This window comes from Cimex lectularius, unplaced genomic scaffold, assembly GCF_000648675.2.
Source record: "Cimex lectularius strain Harlan isolate CLEC.00 unplaced genomic scaffold, Clec_2.1 scaffold57, whole genome shotgun sequence".
Lineage (NCBI taxonomy): Eukaryota > Metazoa > Arthropoda > Insecta > Hemiptera > Cimicidae > Cimex > Cimex lectularius.
Genome location: NW_019392642.1, coordinates 1,663,463 through 1,691,327, shown reverse-complemented (window position 1 = coordinate 1,691,327; position 27,865 = coordinate 1,663,463). Strand labels below are relative to the sequence as shown.

The 27,865-nt window shown below is 35.5% G+C and overlaps 1 long non-coding RNA gene across 1 annotated transcript in view; it reads right to left on the bottom strand.

Moving 5' to 3' along the window:
• LOC106662026 overlaps positions 1-27,562 on the bottom strand; it is a 305,248-nt gene extending 277,686 nt beyond the window's left edge. The window contains exon 1 of the long non-coding RNA XR_002910887.1: positions 27,482-27,562. This is a non-coding gene — a long non-coding RNA (uncharacterized LOC106662026). The remainder of the gene's footprint in view (positions 1-27,481) is intronic.
• Between the last annotated feature and the right edge of the window lie 303 nt (positions 27,563-27,865).

Below are 27,865 nucleotides of genomic sequence, written 5' to 3'. Positions count from 1 at the left end.
CACCCCTACAAAATCCAAGGTGTATAAACATAAAACAACAATATCTCACTGGCACTCTCAACACAACACACAAGAATGACACATCTACACCGAAATCAAACACATTGAGTGAGTACAAATACTAAATTTCTATCATTGTATAAATTGTTTTTTACTATTATTTTTTTTCACATCCTACATTTATTTAATTTAATATGTAAAATTTAAACAATGTTTATAATCCCAGGCCCTGAACATGATCTCAATAAAGATAGAAACTTGGGTTGAGATGGGAAATTGGTGTCCGAATGGATCGAAGTCACGATAGTACAAGTGGTAGTGCAGCGGCGATTTAGCCGAAGGTTGTGGGTTCGATTCCCGCTCGTGGCAATAGCTTTTTCATTTCTACCAAAACCTTACATAAAATGATTAAGTAGTTTAAAAAAGTAATATGGTCAATCGGACCACGAAATCTAATGAATTTAAAGATCGAAACCTTGGCACGACAAAGAAAATTTTTTTTAAACCTACGACACACCAGACCACATCTCACGATCTCCAAATAATCATTACATTCATAATATTGCAATCTATGATTTGTCAAACAAAATGAAATTACATATTGAAATCATATATCATCACATCAAAAATGTCACACATGATTGTGTCAACAAAATAGATTTTATTGTCCATCTAATTGATTGACCGCAATTTGGTAGCATTCGTTAATTTAACACAGAAATATTTAGAACCTGTAATATAAAAAATCATTAAATAACAATATATATTAAATCAAATTTTTAGTGCTTGCAAAAAACTAGAGAGTTAAATTTTACAAACAAGTTTTATTTTTAATTAGCGTTGTTTTCAATATCATATGGTAATGATCAAAGTAAATACGTTGTTATATACGTTTCTATTTTCAGTTTGATTTCTGGAAATCCAGTGATGTTAGTTGCTTTCTTCAGTTAGGGCTTTAATGTGTTGATGTGCTTAAATATAAATGAGACTGCGGTTTGATCTCACCTGTTGGTTGTTTACACAAATTCTCCTTTTCCCTCCGTTCAAGTCTGGTCGTGTTCACCAAATAGATAAAACAAATCGTCATTTCTCTGTTGTAATAATTATTTTAAAAGAAAATAAGAGAAATAGGTGTTTTGACACAATGAACAGTGGATTTCCAACGTAACGGATGGACATTGTTTCGACCTTTTCAATAAAATGCATCTCTTGATATTTCGAATTAAAATAATTATAGCAGCATTGTGAAAATAAGTCGCAAATGTCTCACATAAGGAGCTGTAATTAATTAATGACGCTCGGACCAAAAAACAGGTGCAAGGGATTTAATTAAATTGGCGCTACACGCCATTAGTTATTCGAACAAACAATTCCGTTAATCTTGGATCCGTAGATCCTAGTTTTAGTGTGATTAGAAATCAAGTTTAATCAAGATTACTACTTGAATTTCATTAACGGATAGTCCACTTTCCCTATTCCGGCAATTAAACTTTGATTACTGATTATTATATTTTTTCGTCGGAGAGTTTATGATTATAATGTGTGGTGTTTAGTGACTGTTAGTTAATGATTATTTGGAGACCGTGAGATGCGGTCTGGTCTGACGTAGGTTTTAGAAAAACATTTTCTTTATCGTGCCAACAGATATACATATATGCCATACGTATATAGCTGCAGCTACATATAATGTCGAAATTTAGGGGCCGACAAACAGCTGAGTTCATCGCCGGCACCCTGTGTTTTTTTACATCTTTTTCTGGTCTTTCAAGCGTGTTTTCCCCTTCAGTGACCTCTGCTGTCACTTAGACGGCTCGTCTGGGAGTCATGGAAGTGTGAATTGGGTGCCTCCACAGGAAAGAAGCTCCTCGCAATAAAGAAAGATGGAAAGAAATCGAATCCTCTCTCGAAAAGAAGAAACCCTCCTAACTCGGCTTGGAATTTGCCATTCCCGACTCACCCATAGTTTCCTCCTTGAAAAAACCCCTAAACCTATATGTCCACTCTGTACATCTACTATCACAATATCCCATATCCTAATAGATTGTCCTTTATACACCTCTACAAGAATCCTCCACCAAATCCCCAAAGACCTCCAATCCATACTAAACAACAACTCAACATTAATAAAACAAATTTTTAACCTCTTAACAAACACCCAACTAATAGATAAAATTTAATATCCCATCCTCTCAACTGTTGTTTCCTCTGCTGATTCCCCGAGTTGACGGTGTGGCGCGGCTGACTGTACGGGGCCTCGGGTGCTTGTCAGTATTACACTGGATTGAGGAATGCCTCTTCGGAATCTTAGATCAAGGAATCTCCAGCGAGCTTGGAGGAGGTGTCGATGATGTCTAGACAGCGACCCCTCCTCGATAAAGTCCTGCCCACAATATTAAGATTAAAACCATCAGTTGCGAGAGATCCGTGGGGGTTCGTTCTTTCCAAGCCTGGTGCTGCCACTGCGCCGGGGTTTGCAGGGGCTTCGCTCTGATGTAGCCGGGCTGCACCGTTGACTTGCATAGACTCAATAGTTAACCGACTAATAAGGTCGCAGAATTTATTTAAACAAATAAAATTTAAAAACGTGTTTTTAACCTGCAGCTATTTGAGCGTCTCGATCTGTTACTGACTCTCTTAATACCAAAACTAGGTCGATATCTTAAAATTCTGGCCTCTCATTTGTGACTCAGGTTGTCAGCTACAGAATAGACACTAGATGTACAAAAGAAATTTATACATCACCACGAATATAGATGTCTTTATTCTTGATAAAATTTGGCCTGCCTTGATAAAAAGGATTAATATTTGTTAGTTTTTAGTTTCTATTTCTATTTTGTTGTATCCCACTAAGAGGAATATATATCACCCATATGACCAAGGGTCATATCAACCCTTAGGTTGCCGGTGTTTTTGAAAAAAAGCCAATTTTTTATCTATGATTGTTTCGAATGCAGGGCCGCTGAAAATATCTCTATTCATTTTTGAGAAATTTATTATTAGGGGTATTTTCACGATATTTGTGTTAACCCTGTTAAGTTGATGTCCGGTTAGATCGAGAAAAATGATGACGTAGACTTATAAGAATCGGCTAGTAAACATTGTTCGATCTAACAGGCCAGGGCCAATGTTCGATGTTAGGTCGAAAATGTAATCACATTGCTATCCGTTAGGGCGTAGGTAACCAACATGGCAGCCATGAATTTATCAGATGTTTTTTGTTTATACTTCCTTTTATTCTTAAATGCGCATTAATTAAATCAGACCAATACATTCTTTTGTTAATTTCTAAGCTGTCCTTAAACTCTCAGTCCTAATAGATACATCCCCTATCCTGGAAAGTTTACGCTGTTAACTGTTAGGACACATTTCAGGTATGCCGGCACGAATTGAAATGTGTCTTTTGTTAGTACTTTTTGAGTTCATTTAGCATTTTGAATGAAAGAATTGATTTATTTTCCTTTTTCTTAATTTCTGGCATCTTTCAACTTTATACAAAATAAAACCAAAACAAACAACCAGGACACCTCAAGGACTGTTATAGCTTTATTTTTGGTTCTACCAATCGCCACGCTCAGCATTGCGGAAAAATTAACTTTTAACATGATAAGAAAAGAAGGAAGCATTCACGATTTTACTGGACATTAATTTATTCGATCTAACACGAGTTAACATCTTACAAACATCGTGAATCCCCCTATTTTCAACAATCTACACCTAATATTGCAATGAAAATACATGTATCTCTCTGTATATTATGTATTTATAATTAAGAGAAATCTCGTCTTAGTAGAATAGCATAATTCACATTTCTAATCTAACGTTTATTACATTGCATACTCGTGTGAGTAATCAGTTATAATATTTTAGAACTACACAAATAACATAGAATAATAATAAAACAGTAGTAACTGGATGAGTTAGATAATGATACATTTTGCAAAAACAAACCTGAAACTATAAAATATTGGGTCTCACTCAGAAAGGATACTCTTAAATCTTAAAACAGGTTGCTCGCTTCTTTAAACTCTTGATATAATGGAAGATCAGCGTAATTTAAAGTAGGAAATGAATCTTGACTCCGTTTTAAACCAATTAACTATTTCGATGGTGTACGTAATATAAATCCGAAATTCCTTAAGTTTCTCCGTTTGCCGTTCGTTTCTCCAAGCGAATTTGAGTTTATTCGGATTTCACCTGAAGCATCGCTAGACCAAGTGTATTTTAAAAATAAAAAGGACTCATTAAATGGGCTAAATGGGCGAAATCCTACTAGGGTGATTACAGTATCTAAACATTTGATAATAATCCCCCGTGTTCGCCCTACTGTGCAATTTCCGTCATACAAATTGGTATAAATTACTTTTAACGAGCTGTCATCTTATTTTAGTCACCCTAACAAGATACTAATGAGAATAATCTTACTTTTTCATTAGTTTTTGTAAAAAGAAAATTCGCTGGGTTTTAGAAAAAAAAAATTACAAAGACAGAACCACTGTTGGTACGAGATGGCTGATGACTTGGTCATATGTAGGTCAACTATCATCTTAAGCACGAATAATAAAAATAATACGAACAGAATCGCCTAGATGCTTCGCGCGTAGACGCCTCGCTTCGGTGAGGCTTTAGGGAGGGGTGAACTGGTGCTTGTGACGGTGCTTCGGCTGTATGATCGACCGGCTCGCCATGGACCCTTCCGTCCATACTCGTCCGCAACCATCTTGCGAACTTGCCCAAGTTGTGTACACCGCCGTACCCCATCAATGAACAGTTGTTAAATTCATGGCTGCCATGTTGGTTACCTACGCCTTAAAGGATAGCAATGTGACTACATTTTCGACCCAACACCTAATATTGGCTCTTGCCTGTTAGATCGATCAATGTTAACTAGCCGATTCTTACAAGTCTACGTCCTCATTTTTCTCGATCTAACAGGACCTAACAGAGTTAACAGGGTTAACACAAAGATCGTGAATACCCTAATCTCTCCCATCATACCAATAGTCTCGCGCAGGCCTTGTCCAACAGACCACATCCATACAATCCCATTTCGGAAGAGAAAATGGCTCCACGACCTTCTTTCTGAGAAGTAGATAGTAAATACAAAGATCGTGAATACACCTATAGTTAGGCAAACGGGTCTGGTCTTCTATCTGCGTTGATTACTTGCATATTCTGACGATCTAGTTTAAGAGTAGTACCACAGCAGACCAAATATATTTACTGTACTACAAAATTGCTGCGTTGTTTTAATAGTAGCATATTATTTTATGAAACCATACGTAGTCAACTAATCTAAAAGTGAGGGCTGTCTTTTTTTCGTTTTAGTTTCATAAGTGTTTTTTTTTTACTTGAAACTGACGTAGTCCGTGAATACACGTTGGTTTGTTATTTTACTAGAATTTAAAAGATGAATGTGACACAACTGCATCGACCGCTTCATCAAGCTAGTGCGAACGGACATCGGATAGAATGACGAAAGAACCTCTGACAACACTACATCAGCCCGGAGACCAGAATGCATAATTTTCACAGTTCTCCAATTTATCTCGGATCCGACAGCAAATTTATTTATAATGGACCCAGAGGCTCGAGAACCTAGCACGACAATTACCAGAAATGGAACCCAAGTGGAAAAAAGATTGGCAATTTCCCCATAGCGCCGATTCATCCGACGCTTTCTCCTGCCTACAACTTTCAATGGGCCGTTTTCCCTCCTCCCTCCAATTAATAAGACATTGAATGAGAGGTCTATCGAGTTCTGGAAAATAATGTTTTGTTTATGTCAAAAAGAAAAAGATACTCAGGTTCCTGTTTGTCCAAGGGAAGTAAATGTTTTCTTTCATTAATTTATCTACAATCTACTGAGCAGTTGTATAAAAAATTCCGGTCAAATGACAACACTGCTGAAAAGGGTGAAAAACAAAAATAAAATGTAACAGCATTTGCCACCGGTATTTAAGATGATTTTATCACTTTTATAACTACAACACTAATTTAGAGAATTTAATTTAATTAAAAATTAAATAATTGGGATCCAGGCCGTTAAGTTTGTTCAGCTTTTTCTAAAGGCGAATCCGAAAGTTGTCTTGGTTACGTCCGACAAGGGAAACAATGTTGTTTTGATGTACATAGATGAAATGGAGACAAAATTAATAATCTTCTCAATTTTTATTTAGAAATCGTGAGATGCGGTCTGGTGTGATGTAGGTTTCAGAAAAACATTTTCTTTATCGTGCCAACGTTTCGATCTTTATTGAGATCATCTTCAGGGCTCAAAGTGTTTGTCTTCTGTGTAATTGTGTCATTCTTGCGTGTCGTGTCGAGAGTGCCGAAACCTACATCACACCAGACCGCATCTCACGATTTCTAAATAAATATCGTTTAACGGTCACTAATCTCTACACATTTCTACACGAGAAGAACGAAGTACATGGGATTCTATGAACAAATTGCATACATATGGACACGAAGCTAAAAGTATAGTGAAGGACATCGCCAACAATGAGAAGAAACTTGCATTCGCTCAGCATTGCGGAAAAATTAACGTTTAACATGTTCACGATCGTACTGGACATTTCTCTATTTGAATTAACATCTTACAAACATAGTGAATACCCCTAGTATAAAATTTTTCGAACAATAGTTAATGCTGCCTTCTATGGCTACAAACGTACAATTCAAACCCACGTTAAAATCCCATCCATATCCGACCTTGCTCGATTCCGTTGCAAAAACTTTCATTCTAAATATACCCGATCACTTGTACCCGTTAATCGCGAATTGTCATCCTCGACATTACCCGCCAATCCTCATCGGAAGCTGGAGCGACGTTCGGCACGCGACTACTTGCACGTTCACACAATATACTCGTTGTTTCATCATTTTTGCTTGTTGCATATTTAAATTGGCACCATAAAGAAAATGTTTTTCTGAAACGTACATCACACCAGACCGCATCTCACGATATCTGAATAATTATCGATTAACGGTCACTAATCACCACACATTTAAATTGCAGTTGTAAATAAATAAATGCGTTTTAAAAAATTAAATAATATTAAGCTTAATAGATATTACAAAACTGCCTTGAGTAAATTCATAATAGAATTACTAAAGTTGATTTTACATTTGTCTATGCGAAAATTTTATAAATTGTTATTTAAAAGTTATAATTTGGTAAAGTGAAGATTTATGAACAAGATGTGAGTTATTAACCCACAAATGGCATTTGAATGCGACTATAAAGCGGAGAACACACCCGATTCAACGCTATGCGACGCTACCAGATGCTACCCGACGCCTTGTCACGTTTTGTTAGGGCGTGCACATCTATGCGACATCAAGCGACACGACACGTACATTAACACAGCGTGTATCACAAATCAGTATCGCAATCGCAACGCTTCTTTTGTTTTTAGTGCATCATTTTGAGCAAAACCTGGTAATAAATTGTTAGTTAAATTTTATGAGCACAACCATGTAATAAATTGTTAGTTAAATTTTATGAGCACAACCATGTAATAAATTGTTAGTTAAATTTTATGAGCACAACCATGTAATAAATTGTTTGTTGAACTTAATCGTTTTAAATAAAGTTATTCGGGTGTTTTGATAAATTTTCTTCTTGACCATCATAATAAAATAATTTTGATAGAAACTTATTAATTTTTGATCACGTTTAATTGGGTTTACATTAAAATAGGAAAATTATTCAGAAATCGTGAGATGAGGTCTGGTGTGATGTAGGTTTCAGAAAAATATTTTCTTTATCGTGCCAACGTTTTGATGTTTATTGAGATCATCTTCAGGGCTCAAAGTGTTTGTCTTCTGTTGGCATTCTCAACACGACACGGAAGAATGGCACAATTACACAGAAGACAAACACTTTGAGCCCTGAAGATGATCTCAATAAAGATCAAAACGTTGGCACTATAAAGAAAATGTTTTTCTGAAACTACATCACACCAGACCGCATCTCACGATTTCTGAATAATTATCGATTAACGGTCACTAATCACCACACATTAAAATAGAAATGTTGTAATTAATATAACTACAAAATTACTTGTACTAAGTTTGAAATAAACTACAAAACATGTCCTGTTCTGTAGCTAATCGACAAAAATGGTGTAATTTTATGAGCAAAACCATGAAATAAATTGTTAATTAGATTTTATGAGTAAAACCGTGTAATAAATTGTTAGTTAAATTCATTATATCAAAAAATGGTATTCCGGTGTATTGATCAATTTTCTACCAAACCATTAAAATTAATTTTTTGTAAAATAAAAACTAATAAATTTTTGTTCTCGGTTAATTTGGTTTATATTAAAATAAGTATTAATATAACGACAATAATACATGTTGTTTTTAATAAAAATATGAGTGTCCGGTTCTTTTGTCTTCGACTGTACTCGATGCGACCCGACGAAAATCTGGACAGTGGGGATCGCAGAGCGTACAGTTGGGTAGCGTAGCATAGCATCGGGCAGATGTGCACGAGGGTAAGGTAATTCAACCTTATGGAAAATTGGACTTTGTATTTGCGTCGGGTAGCATCGCATAGCGTTTCATCGGGTATGTGTGTTCATATTGCAGTTTGTAAAAAAACAAAATTAATTAAAAAATAAAGATAAGAAAAAATTGAATAACTTACAAATGGTTTAATTTTTTCGGCATCTCGGTGTCTGAGTCACGCTCGCGCGACTTTCTTTCGCAAATGCACGAACACATAATTTTTAAACGTATTAATTTCCCCAATTATTTCCGGGCTTAATAACTTTGCTATGATTGAAGCGAGGCAAATTAGTTGACCTTCCCTTCACAGTTTAAAGCATCAAAAGTGCTAACGTGACCTAACGACTCGCCATTTTGATAAATGTGTCATTATTAGGTTTATTAGATGAAGTGGGAACATGGTTCAATGAATTATTTTACGCTCAGTTTGGAAACCTTTTTTACGTTTATATTTACCGTAAAATAAATGTATAAAAATACGAAAGAAGTAAATTGTTTTTGCGGTATTTCTCGCAAAAATAAAACAACGGGTGAAGTTATTACAGATATGTGAACCATTTGTGTCACGTCATGGCAAATAAATGGGGAAAAGAAAACGTATAAAATTATAAAACAATATAAAAATTTTTCTTTGGTGAGGCGGTTTCTTTTAAAAGCAAATTTTAAAATTAGCAGGACTTTCTCTGTTATGCCTAATCTATCTCAGTTAATTATAGCTTCAAACGAATAAACAGAAAATGTAAAAGAAAAATTATCCCTTCTTAAACTTCAAAGAAAATAATGATTTTTGTAAGAATATATAATAAAGTCTGAATGCAAATAATAACTTCATATTTCATTTAATACAAATTATTATTAAACAGTGTGTAATAGTAAGAGAAAAACCTGAGAGGAACAGAGGAGTCATACATGTTGGTCTACTATTTTCTTGTTTGTGCACGTCGGATTCAGCAGACAGGGTAGTAACTACAGTCTAGTTTGCGGATATAAGCCGCGAAGTCTAAAGGACCATAGTGCACATCATTAGAATTCCTCAAACGCGAAGTCAATATTTAGTCTCAACTGAACACCACCTACAAGTTTTACCCCCTACGAGTACAGTGATGAGCCAAGCCTGTTTACCCGAGTTAGCAATTGTACCTATTGTATTTGCCAAGACCCCAACTTCGATGATTTACTAGATAATAAGTTTTCTAAACAATACATCATCCGGTTACGAGTCAAAAGTTTATCTCATAGTCATCCATCCATCTGTACGTTTGTATAATATGGGGCTCGGATCTAAGGGGTTGTTTTTCTAAACAAAATACTAACTTGTTAATAAACCAAAAATTAATCAATCACGATTTTGATAAAACCTTGGATACAAAATTGTATACGATAAAAAATTAAGAACTCAAAGTGGATACCGAAAGAAGGCAACATTTAGGTTCTCTTTAAACTGCGCAATGAGTAAGAAAAATTGTTGAAATACTGTAAAGGTTTATAGTTTGATAATGAAGCAAGAAGTACCGACACTCCTGAATAAAAGCCTACCAAAATTGAAATTAGAAGTCGAGTTGAAAAGGAAAATAATGAAAAAATCCAGCTGTTTGTCCGAAAAACGGTCGTTACTCTCTTAATAACCAAAATAAAACGAGTGCAGACGGTCCAAAACAAAGTGATAAGAGTTAAAACTGGGGAACCATGGTACCACAAGTGCCGGAAGTAGTTGAAGCACCGAGTGACTACTACCGGTCTTTTCATTTTACGAAAGGTCCTCTACATTCTGGTTTTTGTAAGAATTTTCTACAGACTGTGCATTCCTTCCCAGAAAGCACCACACTGTCGCGTGGTTTAAAGGTACACAGTTCTCCAAACGCGAATTAAATATGGACAAGCATAATTATCTAGTGGTTTCTACTTACAAGCTTATCATCCCACCAAATTAAGTCAACTGTTCTGCAAAAGACTACAACTGGATTCAAATCTGACCAGCACACCTCAGATGTTCTTAAAAGATCTAGACCAGGATTTCAGTTTTTTCGGAAACAATAAACGCACAGGCTAAAGTGTAAACGCTATATAATGATCAACCGTTCAAAATGGTCGTACGGATGTCAAAAATATGGGGCTTGGCATCACAGCAGCGAATAAATCTAGGGCAATCGTTCCAAAACCAAGTGGTAAAACACGTAAGAGTTGAAGGTGGGACACCATGGTCAACAATTATTGCCTAAAAGTCGGAAGTGACTGGAGAATGTAACGATGAACTAGATTATCGACCTGCTGGAAACATTAAGTCTTTTCGGAGGATCTACGGAAGAGGTCAAACACAGAGAAAACTTCCTTTCGGTTTTCGCCGAGCTTTCGACAGTTTTATACTGTCATCTTCAGGGCCTGTTTTATTACCATATAAAAAAACAATTAAAACATGAAAAAAACAAATTGCACAAAAATTGAAATATCTTACTTAAACCTTAATGGGGAAATAAACGACATGGTGCTTTGGCACAGAAGTACATTATGTTTTGTGGGGCTCAGCATCTAAACATTATTTAAATCCAATAAATTAATAATTAAAAATTACTACTAAAATTACAATAAGAATTAAAACGTGATCGAGAAAGGTTACCTCATAAAAGTCCAAAAACTAGTAAAATCTTCCTTTCTTTGTTTTTCAAGTACATGCGATCACAGTGCGTTTCTTATATATATATATNTTTTTTTATTGTCGCAATCCAACCTGTGTTGGTTCAACCGCGCAGACAATTTTTGCTTTGTTTGACCTACATAGTTGACATTGCATTCACCACACGACACCTGATAGACCACATTGGAAAGTGATCCGATTGGTTCTTTTGTTTTTAGATTTGCATGTAACATATTTAGGTTGTTCTTATATTTATAAGCAATACCTACATCCCCAACTTAATGCTTGAAGAGCTTTTTTAATTGTTGAGACACTTCAGGTATATACGTGATAGACCTGAAAAGAGTAGGTTTTACCACCCCGTTGTTTACTATTTTGATTTGTTCTACAATCGCATTTTGGTTTGGAAATCATTTTCAACATTTACAGAGTTATTTTTCATTTCGACATTGACATTACTTACATTAAATTGACAATGCTTAAATTCAGTAATTAGTTTATTGATCAGTGCCACCGGGTAATGGTTATTTTTAAGTAAATTGAAAATTAGTTTTATATTCTCTTCCAAAAATTCAATGTTACTTAGACCCAACACCCTACTGATTAGGTTCTTGGCACAATTTATCTTTAGTGAAAAAGAAAGAAAGGAAGATTTTACTAGTTTTTGGACTTTTATGATGTGACCTTTCTCGACCACGTTTTAACTCTTATTGTAATTTTAGTTGTAATTTTTAATTATTAATTTATTCAATTTAAATAATGTTTAGATGCTGAGCCCCAAAAAACATAATGTACTTCTGTGCCCAAAGCACCATGTCGTTTATTTCCCCATTAAGGTTTAAGTAAGATATTTCAATTTTTGTGCAATTTGTTGTTTTGTGCATGTTGTAATTGTTTTTTTATATGATAATAAAACAGGCCCTGAAGATGACAGTAGAAAACTGTCGAAAGCTCGGTGAAAACCGAAAGGAAGTTTTCTCTGTTTGACCTCTTCCTTAGATTCTCCGAAAAGACTTCATCTTTTCTAATCTATTATATTTAGTGGTCCGAATGACCAAATTACTTCTTTCAATTAATTAATCTTTGTATATCAGGTCTTGGTTGAAATGAAAAAGTTAATGTCACGAGTGGGATTCGAACCTACGACCTTCGGCTCAATTCGCCGCTGCTCTTACCACTTGAGCAATCGTGACTATGTCTTTGGTCTAAAAGTCTACTAGTCTTTTCCAATCTTCGCAGAACTTTTTTGTTTTTTTGCAAGTTTAAATTAAGAAATTAAAATAGTTTTAGTGGACTCAACATTTTAAGAACCCAATTTAGGCACGTAATACAAGCATTATGCCTTTCCGAGTCTTCTTAATTTCTTTAGTGACTAGAGAATGTCGTAACTACCTACTATCTAAGTGTCATTAATAAAACGAAAAAACCAACTGGACTTCACTTAGAACATTTTTATAAGTTAAACATTAAGAGTTCAATTTTATTTATTTTTTGTTCAATTTTAATTTGTATTGTTAAATATACCTGTACAAACGAAATACGAACTAAGCAAGGCCTGTCATTGGGCTGTTACCTACGTGTTCCAAGGTTGTTTTTCCTCCAACTAAACACAACTGTAGTATATCCGTGTTTATTTGTACAGATAAAATAAAAATACACCGTTCAAGAGATTTTTCAGATTTAATCTAGAGCGTTTAGATATCGGTGAAATCTGGAGGAAAAATCGGCCACAATCTCACTTGAGATGTGATTATGGTTTGCAGAGCTAACTAATAATCGGAAACCAAAGTCTGAACCAACTCAGTTTGGAACCTTTGATGTATGTATCTATAAACAATGATAAGTGGTTTGATCGAATTGATCAACTCTGGCCCGCGTAAGTACATAAACGCATCCGGGCAATATCAGATCGGTTCAACTGCCCTTGATCAATGGAAACATAATTTGAAACGAATAGAATCAAGTTCAGAATTTATTATCATGAAGTCGTGCCTCGTAATAGGATTCATCGCCATTCGTGTGAACCCATATTTTTAAATTGTCGCGAAAAATAAATTGAATTTTTTTTATCAGCAACAAAAGAGTGGATCTCATATAAACTGGACTAAAATAGATTGGACAGATTAAATATGCATTGAAATTTAACGGTCGCCAGGCGATGTCGAACCATAATCAGACGCAGGTGAGGTCGCCAGAAAGGCGTGAAGTTGAATTTGCACATAAACATAGAAATGCAAAACCTAAGCTTCTACATAAAACAGTTGCAGCTAAAAAATGATGTGTCAGCTTGTAGATGAAAACTAGACATAATCTCTCATTAAAAGTTAACCTGGAATCCTCACCTGCACCATATCATAACAATAGGTAAAATATTGTTAATGAAGAACCCTAGGCAAATCTTACGGACTAAAACCGAAAATGGCCCACTGGCTACACGGCAGTTATAAAACCCAAAATAACCAATGGATCACTAATATGGTGAACCAAAGGTGAACAAAAACTGACTACCCAAACACAAGGCAGCATAAAAAAAATTAGCGAACCTATGTATCACTGAGGATATGAGAACAACTACTACAAGTTCACTAGAAATTCTGCTAAACCTCCTCACCTGAAACTTGCATACAAGGAGAAGCTAGGAAAAGCTCATTTAGGCTACAAAAACAATTAGGTTAGGTGGGAAATAAGTAATTCGTGTAAAGAACCATAATTATAAAATCATGCTATCCTTTCTTAGAAATGTGGACGTACTATCTGATCCCCCAAACATTGGTTTCAACAAATTCACTAATTTCGTGGTCCGCTTGACCTCACCAATTAATACATTACAATTACACATTACATAATACATTAGTTGAGATGAAAAAAAGTTAATGGCACGAGCGGGATTCGATGGTGAATTGAAAAATGGCAAAAAGGAGGGAAAACTCATAAGGTGGGGATGAGATAGGAAGTTGATGTCCGAGTGGATCGAGGTCACGATAGCTCAAGTGGTAGAGCAGCGGCGTATCTAGCCGAAGATCGTGGGTTCGAATCCCGCTCGTGCCATTAACTTTTTTCAACTCAACTAAAAACCTTAATTAATTGTAATTGGTTTCAACAACCTACAAAGTCTCAACAGATTGTAAAGTAGAGGAAGAATTCAGGAGAGCATCAGGCACAATAACATGTTATGCAGATAGCCCCAAAACAAACGAGGGAAACGGATCGGGTGTTTTTTCACAAAGCCGAAAATGTGGGTTACAAAGCCGAAAATGTGGGTTACAAACTCATTAGGTACTTCGGTCGTTCAAGCGAAACCACTTGCGATCAATTTTTGTTGCCTAGAAAATCTTATAACGAGTTACATTGGCAAAAAATTCCTCAAAACATCGGATAGTCAAGTTGCTATTAAAGCATTAGCTTGTAAAAAATGGCATAAAAACTAGTCAGTGAATGCATCCACAATCCCAAAACCCGTAAACCCAACAACCTTATTCTTGTGTGCTACAACTCAAAGGAATTTTGTATAACGAAAAAGCAGACACATTGGCCCGAGAGGGACCTACCATGTATTATATACCAGCCCTGAATACTTGGGATAACAAAAGCAAACACAGAATCCTCCCTCACAGAATAGATAAAAAATAAATCAATAATTAAAGACAGAAAGAGAGAGAGAGAGAGGGAGAGAGAGAGTGAGCGAGGGAGTGAGAGAAGTGGATAAACTCTTGGGTCGCTGGACATAATAAACCTAAATTAAAACGCCCTTCACAAACTTCACAAATAACGGGAAATTCACTTCTACCATTTAAGAGGAACAAACTTAGAGGAGTGATAGGACTTAACCGGTCACGCGCACTTGAGATAATATTTACACAACATGTGCATATTCAACTATGATTCCATCTGCACATTATGCAATGAGGAGGAAGAAACCGCCAGCCACTCTTATCATCTTCGAATCCGAAGGAACCGCTCACTGGAGACATAACCAAGATGCGAAACAACCAGGGAATGAAATTTTACCAGTGACAGTCAATAACAGTCTGAGAAGAAGGATTAGATCCATTGCAATAAACTATGAAACTACGAAGGTACAAAATCCAGAAGGCGCAGTGCCTGGAGAGCCCAACCTCTAGCCTTTTAATCTTAATATAATTAATTTTTTCTCAAGTGAAAACTTTTAATTGGTCTTCAGAGGTTCTAAGTTACACTAAGTCTTAGCCACCTTGAAACTACTCGAGTACAACAGTTATTATAACTTTGAACCGCACAAATTCGCTTTCTACATGCTACTTTGTTGCCGAATAATCCCATGCCGTGAAGTAAACACTTATTGATATCTAGATCAATTTGTGGTGTAATGTAAATAGTTTCTGGAACCCCCTTGGGTGATAAAAGCTTCATGTTCAATTTCCTATAGGGCTTCTTCAAATTTATGACCACGTCTGCTTTTTGGTCGAAGTTTCTTCAGATATACGGCCACGTCTGCTTCTGGGTTCAGGTAATATCAATGGACAGTTATAGTTCTGGTCGAATGAAATTAAATAAAACCGCTGCATAATAAAATATGTGAAGCCGAATTCAGCCTGTAAGAAAATTGATTATTCCGTTTGACCGGTGTATATTTTTATTATGTTAATAACCGAATGAATTTTAACTTTTCGTTCAAATGGAAAGAAACTTTTTAATTCGCTTGAAGATGGCTACAAGGGTATTTAAATGTACAATAACTTCAGTGGCAACATGCATAATAACATTTTTTACTTCCTTTTAAACTTGAAATTTAAACGGTCTTAGTTATCTTTTAATGACATCTTCCTCCTTAATAATTGAACGGAAAACTGTGTAATTAAGTTTTAAAAAAAGTTCTTAATAAATGTGTATTTTTCTTCAATGGGTAAACTGATTTTAAATCGAGCGGTAGAGAATTTTTTTTATCGTAGAAGGGAAATTACAACGATGTCTTTTTTAATCTCTAATCCTTCAATAACATTAATTATAGTCATAATTGCATTAATTATTCTCATTCAAATACTCTACAGTCCCATCTGCCTTCTTCCATCAATGTTCCTAATCTTTGTAAGGCGCATTTCAATGCACTTAATAACCAATAAAATGATTCACTTTCACTAATTCAGCTTCCGCCCACATCACTTCACTATCCACTAAGCTTTCAAAGCTACGCACTAAAGAATAAACTCGCTTAAATAAATTGCCTCAACTCTAAAGAATATACAGTCTTGGGTGCGTTCCTAAATGTAGCATAAACTTTTGATAGGTTCTGGCACCCGAGCTTATAAATTTAAACGATTTTTACTCACTCCTTATTATCCTATCCTGAGATGCAGCAACGAGTTCTCGTAAGTCAGACAGAAACAGCCGGCATGCCACAAGGGAGCATTCTTATTCCCATCATTTAAATCATTTGCACTGCTGACCTACCTATATACCCTAATACAACCGTCAGTACCTATGCTGACGATACCTCACTTTTGTCCTCGAATCCTATTCAAACAAAGTGGAGGACAAGATTGAATGAAGAAAAATTTACTCAGAGTTCATTCACATTGCAAACCAGTCCTAGCACAGTACGTCAACATAAAAGAGATTCCGATTTGCATTCAAATCAATACTCAGGACTATGATGCCTAGACGGCGGACTGATGTGGACTTAAGGGACAACTTAAGCTTGGACAACTACGAAGATTTCTCGGGCCGATAGCCTTGTTGGCCTTCAACATTAAACTAACCTTATATAAGAATTTACTGCGACTACTGTGAACATAAGAAGTGGGGTTCAGCCAAGCCATCCAATATCCAGCTCATCCGGTCCTTCCATTCAAAACTCCTCAGACAAATTGTCCTTCTTTTTACGCCACTGACCTCATGATCGAAAAAGACCTTTACAATCAGCGAGCTCATCCACGTCCCTCTCTCAATCCAGGTTCCTTCACTCTTTCCTCTGACCCCTCCCAACGCTTGGTTATAAGGGGGGTGTCCGGGAACAAAATAATGGTGCAGGCCTGAGGGCGTGGCAACCTCTCTAAAGCACAAGCTGTACTCTTGACGGCCTCGGGTCGGCATGGGCGCCGGGTGTCATATCAAAGGCACACGAGAGTTAGGGTATCAGATCCTGTCTGCATAGACGGGGGAGGGTGCATAACCATCTGTACTAACGGGTAACCAAGGTTCACCCCCTGTTGCAATGGGAACGGACTGGTAGTTGGCCGTCGCATTACCACTGGCGAGTATTTAGAGAAGAGGCTGTCTTCTATCTGTGACCTTCGCACGACACTTAACCATCGTTATACTCCCGGCCTCACGGGATACGGCGGATCGGACGGCAGCGTATAAGCGTTGAGGACGCTATGATAACGGTGAAAACTCCCCTGAATGCGTGAGTAGTCCCGGATGGGAATGGGTAGTGAATCAGTTGCTCCTACTCGAATATGCTTTGCACGTAGGTGTAGGCTGAGCTCGATGGGAGGCTTTTACCGTAGGCGTTACTCCTCTAGGGGGTGGTTAGCAATTCCACTTTAAACAAAACCGCGGCCGGAGCGGATACGGTAGTTTCTACGCTTAGAAAGCCCCAATACTCTGGGAGATAGAGTGGCCTTCTCTATCTAGCGAGTGCGCGGGACACCAGGCTGATGTATTTCGGCTTAGGTAGCCCTTGCGCGCGGAATACGGTCTGATACTCAATGCAGACCCGACCACTCGGAATGGGCAAGAGGAGAGCGAGGTTGTCTTGGGACTTCGGGGCTGAGCTGCCTCTACACCAATGCTGCGGCATTAACACGTATGTGGAGGTGCGTCAGCTCTCATCTCGAGAATCGAAACGTCCGATAAGGACAAATAGGCTAGGTGCGAACGTTAAATATCCACATTGTCCTTTTTAGGACGACCGAGTATACGGGAAGCAATGGCCCTTAATCCTTTACACTAGAATTGTCTGGTGTGCCATGGTTTGGGCTGTATGTAACGCCTCCGGCTGCAGCGCTGGCGTTAGTGTTAGGGCTGTGACCGTGTGAACAATTTTGTGATAGCGATTGTAATTTGTACTAAAATGTGAAGGGTACCAACAAAATCATTTACAAAAATGGCCATCATTTAAATTAGTTTGTTAATGAATTAGTAATGAACAGACAGTATATTTAGAATACTTTTTGTCTCTAATCATCGGAAATATATTCCCTCCTCTGTTACAAAAACGTTTGATAATCTAATGAGAATGTAATTTTACACTTACATAGTTTAGAACTTTTCATGGACGCTTCGATCGTCATATTTGTAGCTTTTCAAAGTTCGAGGTCTAATTGAATAACGTTATATTTTCAAATTGGGCTACTTTTAGGCTTCGAACGTATGATTTCATTAAAAACATTTTTATGTATCCGGCCGACGACGAGCGCCAGGCCCTGATGAAATTCGCCGAGCCCATGACCTGGAATGGATTTCATTTCCGACTTTCCGCCGATTCACCACAGCGTATGCTGGAAAGAGCAGCCTAATGCGTGGCCTTATCTTACTAAACCTATTTAACCATTACGTCTGTCTACAGTGGGAGACAATTGTTAAAATGAGACTATAAACGCTTTATTTCCGCACACTGTGAAATTTGAACCTTTTCAACCTGAAACAACAGTACCCAATATTGTAAAATTCTAAAAATATTTTACATCCGATGGGCCGAATGTATTGGTATCCTATCCATTTCAATGCGCCGACACGTTTCCGAAAATGTTTAAATATTGAAAATCCGATGGATCGGTGTATTTCAACCGTGAAATGTTCGGCTCAGTGGAATTTACACAACTAAACAAAACGTACAACTGAAATTAAAATTCGAGCCGTGTTGAGAGAGAGAAATTCGAGCGGAGAAATTGCCATTGAAATTATCCGCTTTTTTTGTCGTACCTGTTGCTCATGAAGCAAGGCTAATGTTTTCTTTTTGTCTAGTGATAAGAACTAATTTTCTCTATACAAGGTGTTACAGGGTTAAATATCAATACCGCATGGTGGATTCACTAATTAAAACAAATTCAATGCCACTAGAACTAGGTTTATATCTTGTCTTTTTTTTGAAATATTAACATTTTTGTGATTTTAGCCTAAAATCAGATTTTTTCACATAAAATCGTACTTCTCAACTTTAGCGGTATTAAAATACAAATCTGAACTTTGTTTGGCAAACTGCAATAAATTTTCCACAAGATAACAACATTTCCGTTGAAAAATCTGCGCTTCCGAATACACAGTAGCCGCTCAAAGAATAACAAATGATAAACCCTTCTTTTTTTAAATACTAACTAAATTGCGGCCCGTGCAATGACTTTAAAAACATATACTAGTTGGTAGCACAAAATTAGATGCATTCTTCTATTGTATTATTCTTGGAATTGCTAGCTGAGTTGACCCGATTATTATTTTACATATGAAGAACTCTGAAAAGTGCAGTGCACAGCACACCCATCGAAAAAAGGGAACGGAATAACAAATGGCAAAACTCGTTTTTTTTTTTTTTTCTTAATTTTGACTTTTGCAATGACTTTTCCATCTTTTTTTTTAATTAGATCAAAGTTCCCTTCTTTTATAAGTAAACCAAGGATATACTCATTTTTACATTTTTTAAAAATTTTCTTACTGAAAGAACCTTTGCCAAGTTGAAAAACTTGATATCAAACCCAACGATAGCAGCAGCACAAGAACAATTAAATATATTATTCAGATATCGTGAGATGCGGTCTGGTGTGATGTAGGTTTCAGAAAAACATTTTCTTTATCGTGCCAACGTTTCGATCTTTATTGAGATCATCTTCAGGGCCTGGGATTTACAAACAATTTTTACATTTAACAAATACATTTAAGATGTGGAAAAGTGAATTTATACAATGGAAAATATATTTTATTTTCAATCAAAGTATTTCTACTCACCCCTTCAAAATCCAACATATATAAATATAAAATAGCAAAATCTCACTGGCACTCTCAACACGACACGCAAGGATGGCACAACTACACGGAACACAAACACTTTGAGTAAGTAGAAATACTTTGATTGAATATAAAATAAATTTTGCATTGTACAAATTCACTTTTCCACATCCTAAATGTATTTGTTAAATGTAAACATTGTTTGAAAATCCCAGGCCCTGAAGATGAACTCAAGAAAGATCGAAACATTGGCACGATAAAGAAAATGTTTTTCTGAAACCTACATCACACCAGACCGCATTTCACGATATCTGAATAATTATCAACTAACGGTCACTAATCTCTGCACATTAAATAGATTCTTCTCAAGCCCTGATTTGACGCCACTTGATTTCTACGGATAGGGAATTCTGAAAAATGCAATGTACAGAACAGCCATCGAAACAATGGGACAGAATAACAAATGACAAAAACCTTTCTTTTTTTTTTAAATACTCAATTTTGGCTCGTGCAATGACTATCATCAAAATTTTTGGGAACTGGGAAAACTAATATATTTTACTAAATATTTACATATATACAAATTGCAACCTGGCTCTTTTTTATTTGTGTTAGAAGTGCGAAAGACACTGGGCTTTATAACATTCTACAACCTTAACAATGTAATAATTTTGTCTTGTTTTGTCTGTTATTGCGTTTGTGAAGAAAAACTGATTATAAAAAACCCAAAATTTTTAGGATTAGACATACTGACATTTAAATTTTTTTTAAATTTTCTTAGTGCAATACCTTTTGCAAAGTTGAAAAACGTGATATAGAACCCAAGGCGAGAAGCAGCACGAGAGAATTGTATGTCATATTTTTAATGAAAACCGTCATTACGTTGGTAACAAAAATGAGATACATTCTTCTCAAGCCCTGATTTGACGCCACTTGATTTCTACATATGGGAAATTCTAAAAAGTGCAGTGTACAGCATACCCATCGAATCAAGGGAACAGAATAACAAATGGCAGAACCCCTGTTTTTTTTGTTTTTTTTAAATACTCAATTTTGAATCGTGCAATGACTTTTCCATCAAAATTTTTGAGGATTTCGGAAAAGTTCAGTATACAGCACACTCTTTCAAAACGAGGGAACAACGCATAGGGAAATTTAAGTCACGTGCAATAGCATGAGGAAACGATAGGAAGAAGTCCTCCATGCAGTCACGTCGATCGCTCTATGTTCTCGTTTGTGTACCCAATAGGAAGGAAAGTATTTCGAACAATACATCAGTTAATTGGCGAAAATGCGTAATTTACAGGGGGATTATTTAATGATGTTGAAATTAAGAAATTACGAATTTATTTTAAAAAATCTGATTTTAGATTAAAATTAGGAAAATGGTAGTAGGGGTATTAACAACTTTGTGTTAACCCTGTTCCCTGTTAACTCTGTTAGCTCCTGTTAGATCGAGAAACACTAGTTAACATTGTTCGATCTAACAGGCCAGGGCCGATGTTAGATGTTAGGTCGTAAATGTAGTCACATTGCAATCCGTTAGCGCGTAGGCAACCAACATGGCAGCCATGAATTTAACAGATGTTTTTTGTTTACACGTCGGCACGAATTGAAGCGGTCATTTCTTAATACTTTTCGAGGTATAAATAGCATTTTGAATCAAAAAGTTGATTAATTTTCTTTTTTTATTAACTTCTCGCATCGTATAATTTAATTCAAAAGAAAACCAAAACAAACAACAAGGACTGCTATAGCTTTATTTTTAGTTCTACCATTCGCCACGCGCAACATAGCGGAAAATTAACGTTTAACATGCTAAGAAAAGACGGGCGTGTTCACGATCTTATTGGACATTTCTCTATTCGTGTTAACTCATCTTGCAAGCATCGTGAATACCCCTAATATCTCTATAAAATGCCATGATGGAAACTTCGTTCTGGTGGCACTGAACTACATTTTAATGACATTTAACCCTGCAACACCCTGCATATTAAGTATATAATATTAAGTATAAGTATATACACGTATATATATATATATATATATACATATACATGTTAAAAAATAAACTTACGTACATAAACAATCACAAAGAAAAATTAAACTTTCGATACAAAGTATTTTACTTTTTACCTACTATACACCATAATCTCAATACTAAATATGTCGATATATCGAATTATACTTCATCCCCTTAAAGATAAGATATATTGGGATTCAACTCTGTTAGGTTTGTAACGTTACGTACAACATACGATAGTAGTACGTATTGCAGAGAATTGTGAGGGTGAAGACAAACACAACCATGATAGACTCGGATTAAACAAAGATCGATCAATTACTTCGAGCACAAAACGAACAGGGAATTAAAGTTAAATTAAACTTGCGGATCAATCTAATTTCCTACTCAATCCTAACACTTTCAAATTATCTCCTGTTGAGAATCAAAAGGTCTCATCACCCTGATCCAATTTACTGTCCCTTAACCTTGATACAGATAAATAAGAGATTAAAGAAAGAAGAGAGAGTGTATGTGTGAGAGAGAGGGAGATACAGATAGAAAGTATAAACTGTTCACTGATAATTTCTCTATTTGTCACATAAATATTCAATTTCCATATACAATTTTTTTCGTACTAAATGTAGTTAATCAAGAAAAAACATTATTAAACATTTTTTGGTGATTCGTTAATAAACTCATAAAACATCGCCTTGGATAAAAGTTGTACGACAAATATTTGCTTATAGAAAAGAAGAGTTAATAAAGTTAAAAAAGGTAAGAAAAGTAGATTACCTGAAAATTAATTAAAATATTATTTTGTTTAATTCACTTGTTTTCGTGGTCCGCTTGACCAATTAATATCTTTCAATTAATTAAGTTTTTTAGTTGAGATAAAAATGGCAAAAAGGGGGGAAAATTCAAAAGGTGGGAATCAGATGGGAAGTAACTGTCCGAGTTGATCTAGGTCACGCAAGCACAAGTGGTAGAGCAGCGGCTTATCTAGCTGAAGGTCGTTGGTTCTAATCCCGCTCGTGCCATTGACTTTTTTATCTCAACTAAAAACCTTAATTAATTGTAATATATTAATTGGTCAAGCGGACAACGAAATTAGTGAATTTAATGAATTAAAATGAAGTATACTTCACTAAAGCTCTCCGTGACCATTTCATTTGTCGCCGAGAATCCAATCCGATTACACGACATTTGAAAAATGGCAAAAAGGAGGGAAAACTCAAAAGGTGGGAAGTTGGTGTCCGAGTGGATCGAAGTCACGATAGCTCAAGTGGTGTAGAGCAGCGGCTTATGTAGCTGAAGGTCGTGGGTTCCAATCCCCCTCGTGACAGTGACTTTTTTATCTCAACTAAAAACCTTAATTAATTATTTTGTTTGTTAACTTATGGAATTACTCCAAGAATGTAATGGATAGTTGAAAAACATTTTTTCAATGTGGTACACATATGAAAAAAATAAACTCACCACCATTAAATTTAAATTTATGTAGGTTTATCCATATTTTGCATACCAAAAATAGGTTTGGTGAAAATAACACATCTAAAAAGAAAATGTTTATTACATAATTAAATAAACCAATTACGAGAATAATTTATAGAGAAAAGAAAAAAAATCAAATACAAATAAAACTGCGAAGAAATTTTTTTTCTCCTTTAATATCGCATATTTCGACCTTTGGCACCGAATCAGATCCGTTAAACACCTTCGCTTTCTTTGAAAAAAGATAAAATCCTGAGTAATTCTTTCCAATTCATCAAAAGCAGTTGTTTTCAACTCTTCTAGGGTGTTAGGACCTGGTTTTCGCCGTCGTACTCGTCGTTTAAGTTGGTCCCAAATGTGTTCGATTGGGTCCAAATCTGGACTTCGATCTAGCCAAACCAAGCGTCAACTACATCCTCGTTCTGGTAGTCATCCACAATGTATGATTTTTTATACGGATATGTTCGTAATCCTTTAAGTTCTTATGTATGAGATTTAAATTTAATCAACTTTGATACGAAAGCACTGCAAATCAATGACTGGACAGCTTATCCTTTATGTGAAGTGGTATTTTCAATAACCCTTAATCCTCTTATAGTGATGTCCCTTTATTTAATAGCTTGTTTTGATTTTCCATTTAATTGGCCGGCACAGGCTTATTATTAGTATTTTCAGTAAGTTCGGACTATGACGGGAATTTAATTGAAAAACAAGCAAAAGTTCAAAAATCAAAGCCAAGTTTTGCAGCAAAGTCGCGATAGCTCAAGTGTTAGAGCAACGGCGTATTTAGCCGAAGGTCGTGGGTTCGAATCCCGCTTGTGACACTGACTTTTTTATCTCAACCAATACTTTACGTAAAGATTAATTAATTATAGGTATTATAGAAAAATACTGTTTGTTTATTTTAGCATAAAAATAAATTGAACTGTTAAACAGATAAAACATGTTCATGCCAATTATTAATTCTTCTTCTACTAATTCTGGAAAATCTTTTATGAAACAATGCTTTTTATGTCCAAAAAGATATATATTCTTTTTCGAGTAAAATTCAGTCCCATAAAATATTCCATAAATCAGTCAAAATACAAAATCAATTTAAAAAATTACATACCTATTATAATTTAGACAAATGCATTATACTTGCCAATATGAATACACTTTTTTAATCCTTAATAATGACTCAAAATTAAATCGTACTTAAACGGCAAGACGTCTAACTTTACACGCCATTAACCACATTATAAGCAGCAGCTTATACGTAATCATCAATCAGTCATAGTCAAACTTTTAGATGAAGTAGGCTGGTGTTATTCGATGCCTCTATTACCACACCTTTCGGCCATTATCATCAAAAATGCACCAAAATGACATTTTTACTCCCTTTCGTTCTCAATGTTTCATCACAATATATAAAGCGAAAGAAATGTTGAGTAGAAAGACAACATTATCTTCAGGAATTGTCTTCCTTTTTTTAAAGAGGGGCGGTTGTTTGTATGGAAGAACAAGCAGATTGAATCATCCATTTTGAAATTTAACGCTGTTCTAAAATATCTTTGGGCACAAAGCGAGAAACCCAACGATTTGTATAAAATAAAAATAAAAAGAAGAAAAAACAACGATGGAAATGTAAAAGTCTTCGGCGTTTAATAATTCGCCCAAATACTTTATCGGACGCAGTCTTTAACAACACTATTGTAAAGCAACAATGGCATTGTAAAAGCTGTCAAAATGATGCACTTCTAAGTAAAAGCCAAAGTAAATTAAGTTTTAAAAGTTTTATATATATATATATATATATAAAGCCAAAGACAGCAGCGTTAATTTTTACATATGTGGTTTAACTTTAATTGGAGCTTTTTCATTCAGTACTGGAAAAGTTATAAATTTAATTATAAACATAATCCATAATATTTATTTAGTGGTCTATTGAGAAAATTACTGCTTTCAATTACTAAATTTTTTTATGTAAAGTTTTGGTCGAAATGAAAAATTAGTGTCACGAGCGGGATTCGAACCCACGATCTTCGGCTTACGCCGCTGCTCTACCACTTGAGCTATCGTGACCTCGATCCACTCGGATCCAATAAAGCTTTCCGTGGCCATTTCATTTGTCACCGAAAATCAAATAGATTACATGACATTTGAAAAATAGCAAAAAGAAGGGAAAATTCATAAGTAGTAGAGCAGCGGCGTATCAAGCCGAAGATCGTGGGTTCGAATCCTGCCCGTGACACGGACTTTTATATCTCAACTAAAAATCTTAATTGATAGAAAGATATTAATTGATCAAGCGGACCACGAAAACTAGTGAATTTAATTAGTTCTAATAACTCACCTCTTCGATGCTACGTGTTTCCTAAGCTACATTCCAAATTGCTGGAAATTCCCGAAAATAATATATTTAAAAAAAATCCAAGCAAGCCACATGAACTTCCACGACTTACAGACCTATTAGTCTATTCAGATCTTTGACTAAGGTCTTCGAACAGAGAGCATCTAAAGGGTTTGACATTCATTTACATATTCCACGTATTGTAAAGTAAAAACAATTCGCCTTCCATTTTGGGTTTAGCATAGTAGGTAAACTTGCTACAGTAGTAGACTTTGTAATTGAAAGTTTTAACATTAAAAATTAAACGGGGCTTGTTCTCCTTGATAGGGAGAACTTCGACAGCGTACGGCATGACAGAATTATTTAAAGAAAGGTTGAGTATAATTTTCCAAAGCATGTAATTAAGATTGTGCACCCTTACTTGAAATCAAGGTAAGGTTGTATCACCATTCGTAAATCACTTTGTTCTCATTTCACTATTAAAGCCGGCTTCCCTCAAGGATCAATTCAGGGCCACACACTTTTTTGCACTTTTCTAATTGCTCTGCCTAAACCAAAATATTGCCATCTGAATAAATGATATTGTGCTTTACTGTCCCCGTCGGCAAAAATCTTAATACGGAGCTCGAAAACGTTGAACGTTTTTGCACTTAGAAACTAAAAATTAATATAATCAAAGCAAGTTCCTGTTCAGCAAACGTAGATCCTTCCTCGTCCCGTATTATTTCACTCGAGCTCATTAAGGTCAAATATGTACGTACATATTACATTCGATACCGAATTAAATTTTGGGATACACATAAACAACATTGGAAGTATGTAACGTGGTCATTTTAACGTATGGGAGCCCCACAAATCAGATTTTCCCCAGGACAGCTAACTCGAAACAAGCTTATTAAACATTATACACCTGAACTTTAATCTAGTCTAACTCGTATAAGTTGTGAAATTGGCTGACATAATAAAATTTATTTATTTACGTATTCAAATGTATGTTTAATTATCTATCTCAAATATATTTTTACCAATTTAGGTGATTTTTGTATACTTTTTCTCCATCTTATATAGTAAATAATTGTTCAGCATGTAATTATTTGAATTGGATTGTAATAGGAAGTTTCACTGCATGTCATTTTTTCTACACTATTTTGTAAAGTGTAACCACGTAATCATGTAAACAAACATCATTCATTCATACTGAATGCTCAATATACTTCCTCTTTTACCAAGTACTTCCCTTCATAATTTTATTGAATTGGATAATAGATTTTTTCTAAATTAGCCGATAAATATTGTAAGTTCATACCTACGAAATGTTCTATCAACACTTTTTTGTTTGCTAGAAACCTCATCTATATACAATTACAGGAAAAATTTAATGTTTGTTTAAAAATGTTTAAAAGCAGCCATTTTCTCCAATACACGCCAATTTAAATTAATAAACTTCCAAAATATTTTTGTTGACGTTTCGTACTTAGAAAATAGAAATTTTTTTAGCAAAAAATTCAAAATAGGGAAAAGATTTTGTCTCTGAGTTTTTTTCTGGTTTACAGGCCGCTTTGAGCCTTCGAAACATTCTACTTACATTTCCGTTCGATTCCGTTTTCGCTTTGCTCTCGTCGACTGGTTTTGTCCGGGGGCGGTGCGGTGTCGACCGTGTTTCGCTCTAGACTGAACCGCCCCCGATTCAGAGCGATTCGACTGCCCTCTGCGCCACCCCCTGAACTCACCTCCCTTCCTTCGAAATAAATAAATTATTTTATTTTTTTATAATCCGTTAGAAATAGATATTCGGAATTCGGGTTTTTTTTAGACGAATATTTGAACACGGCCAATAAACTACTATTCGTATTTGTAAAATTTTGCTGATATTTGCGTTATTAGTGCTATACCTGACAATTTTCGTTATAACATTTTGAGAATATTAGTTAATTTTAAATTGTTGTTTTTTAAATACAATGGGATTCGA